Source organism: Elephantulus edwardii, unplaced genomic scaffold (genome assembly GCF_000299155.1).
Source record: "Elephantulus edwardii isolate Elephantulus edwardi_28Jun2011 unplaced genomic scaffold, EleEdw1.0 scaffold00022, whole genome shotgun sequence".
In the NCBI taxonomy this organism is placed as follows: domain Eukaryota; kingdom Metazoa; phylum Chordata; class Mammalia; order Macroscelidea; family Macroscelididae; genus Elephantulus; species Elephantulus edwardii.
This window is the reverse complement of record NW_006399772.1, coordinates 19,229,984-19,233,613: the sequence shown is the minus strand read 5'-3', so window position 1 is coordinate 19,233,613 and position 3,630 is coordinate 19,229,984.

Genomic DNA, 3,630 nt, shown 5'->3' with positions numbered 1-3,630 from the left:
TACCTGGAAAATTCTCACTCAGAAACATATGTTTATTATCCTTTATGTTATTATTCTGAGTATTTTTTACATGTGTGCAAAATTAGCCTAGAGCCTAGCAAAACACAAATTTTATTAGGTAAAATGCATGAATTATCTGCACTTCAATTTACAAATACTAGTTACTAGTCATAATTTAGACACACAAATTTTCAAAAAAATGGCATAAATTAACTGATTCTTAGCAATCTGAATGGTTTATAGTAATTTAAGTATTGAACATATGCCCAGTATTAACTTAAACAGAAGTATTGAGAACTATCACAATACTGTGCTCAAGAAGCTTATTTCATTGAAGAGTTAAAACTAGCACATTACAATAAGTGAAAGGTAAATTGAGTGTAATTGAAAAGTGTCATAGGAGTTTAAAGAAGGGAGAGTTAAATATGACATTCAAGAATGGTGCCATGATGTTGACTGAAGAGGAATGTAGGGTTTAACCCTGTTAGTTATTTCTAAGAAGGAATATTAGCTTGTCTCAGGGGGTCTAGGCATCTTAAAACGCATCTTAAATGCATTTTAAATATTCAGGCCATGGTCTTTGCAATTACTTGCTATGCATCAGAAAGGTGGACAATGACTAGAGATGATAGAAGGAGAATTGATGCCTTTGAGCAGTGTTGGAGAAGAGTATTGAATATAACATGGTCTGCTAGAACAAACAAGTTTGTCCTAGAGAGGGTGAGAGCAGGCTGCTCCATGGAGGCAAGGATTCTGACGTTTCCTCTGATATACTTTGGACATGTTCTCTAAGGTTCCCTTAGAAAGAGGGACACTATGCTTGGGAGGGTGGAGGGAGACTGCAAGAGAGGAAGACCTTTGATGAAATGGACTGGTTCAGTGACTGGGGTAAAGAGGGTAGGTGTGTCAGAGACAATAAGATTGGCACAGGATAGAGCAGGTTTTAAGGCTGTTGTACATAGGATCACTATGAGTTGCAGGTGACTTGATGGCACAAAACAACAATGTTTTAAAATGCATGTTTAATATTATACATTTTATATTTTAGAAAGATCAATGACTAATGTTTTCATAATAAAAACAAAGCAAAATAAAGTTTTAGAGATTCCTGGACGGTAGGGGAAACAAAAATTATACTCATAGTGGGGTAAGGGAATAAATGGCATATCAGAATCTTGAGGAGGGGGCAAAATAAAGTTTGATTTACCACAGTTGAGAAATACTAAAAGATAGAGCAAGCTGGATGGAACTTCACATTGGCTGGGAGATGGAAGGGGCAGCAGAGATGTGGAAAGGCAGGGGAATAAATTGAAAAGCTGAGAGTCAAGAGGGGTGCTGGAGGATGAGTTGGTCTTTGAAAAAGAAAGTACAAATCTAATATGACTGGACTTCCTGGATGTTGTTGTTGTTAAGTGCCATCGAGTCACAGGCGACTCATAGAGACCCTATGGAGGAGAGTCCTCAACGCTTGGGTGTCTCTCATCCTCTCTCCAGAGACTTACTGAATAGAAAAGAAAAAATAATCTTCATAGGCGTGGAGTGTTAAGATTAATGGAATTTATAAATGAGTCTGTCTGGTTTATATATGGTATTGTTACTATGTGCAATGGAGTCAGATCTGACCCACAGTTGACTCTCCCACTGCTTTTTAGAGGCAGTAAATTGAATGTGAAGAGACAGTCCACCCTTTACCCACAGAGAAGCTAATGGATTTTTAACAGCATGCATTTGGTTTGGCAGCATAGGTCTTTACCACTAGGCTCCTAGACCTCCCTTGATTTATACATAACGCAAATATAGATCCTAGATCTGTTGTTGTTTGTAAGAGTCATACAACAACAACATATGTATATAAATATCAGATGGATTAATTTCTGAAATATCTATATGTATATATATCTCTATCTACACATATCTCTATCTGCACATATCTCTATCTACACATATCTCTATCTCTATCTCTATCTCATCTATATCATCTATATCTATATCTATATATCTATATCTCTATATCTATCTTTCTATCTCTATCTATCTATCTATCTATCTCTGTATCTGTATCTATATCTATATATAATATATATCTATATCTATATCTATATCATCTATATCTACATCTATATCATCTATATCTATATCTATATCTAATCTATATCTATCTAAGAAGTATCATGATACTGTGCTCGAGAAGTTTGTTTCTTTGAAAAGTTAAAAATAGTACATTACAATAAGCCAAAGGTAAGTAGTATCTTTGAGACGTGCCATTGGCGTTTAAAGAGCTGACCTTCATTTGATTTCCAAGGCTATAAATCAATCACAGAGGAGGATATTGCCCATCTTTCAAATCTGTGAGTCAGCAACACAGCTCTCTGCAGACCAGGTCACCAGAGCTTCCTCTATGTGTGTGTGTCTCTGTGTAAAAGAAAAGGTAGATTAACAGATAAGTAAACTAAAAAGGATAAAAGAGTTAGAAATATACTGGGGAAGGTCCTAACCCTGAGGGGTGAGATCGAGGTGGAGTTACTAGAATGTTCCTTCTACTCAAGAAAGGAAACAGCTGAAAGCGTTCTTGTATCCATGCCCATCATTCTCACCTTTGCTCCTCCAAGTGCATGCAGCATGTTCTTCTGCAGTTAGAAGACAGTTTCTCAGTCGAGTTGAAATTATGGTCAACAGATTACGTGTAGGATCTATGTCAAGGGCTCAGTATAACTCAGTATATTTTCCCCCTCCAAGTTGGCATTCTGCTTGTTTTTCATTGATAAAAATAGCATTAAAGTACAGAAGTAAGACTCCATCTCTCCCTCCATCTATGTATAAGATGAACTATTCGCATGAAAAATGGTCAAGTAAAATGTTTTGTCCACAAGTTAAAAAAATTCAAATACTAATTATGGTTACATTCTGCCCTCTACCTTTTACAGCATACAGGTTCCCTAGTCTTGTCTCGGGGGCTGGCTGGCACGCCTTCTGAATCTCAAGTCAAATTGTTTCAGATGATCTTTTCCCGCTGTCAGTTTTCACTTTTCCTCTGCAAGTTCTAGAAGTTGTTCAGAAATCAATGTTGCCGGGTAGCTGAAGAAGTCACTAATTGGGAGTCCAAAATTGTCTAGTTGAAGAGGACAGGTAGTGAGGTAAGAATTTTTCATCCCTGACCAGCTCATAGATTGAGTGGCTGCACCTTGCAGAGTTAAACGAGACAACTAGGTAAAAACATTTTAAAATGTATGGCTTCTATCTCTCTGTTTCCTGCAGTATTCTCATACAAATCAGACCTGTTGTCCCAAGTTATTTTTACCGTGGCATGGAGGAGGATGGTTTTAAGTGCCAGTGATATGATTGTTTTCACAGTACTGTGACATTTATTTTCTTTAAAAGAAAAAAAATATGGGCCACCCCAAGGACTCTATACTGTCAGTGTCATTTTTAGTGGTGTCAGAAAAGCCACTGCCAGTTTTGACAAAGAAGACAAGTCGACAAATATAATCACCACTGCTGCCCAAGTCACCAGAGAATATAGTAGTGTTCAGAAGAGAAAGGAAATTATTTACTACTTATTGTGCCTTTGTGTTCATTGCACGACCACTTGGATTGCACCGCTTAATTCCATTAAAGAGGAAGACAACAAAA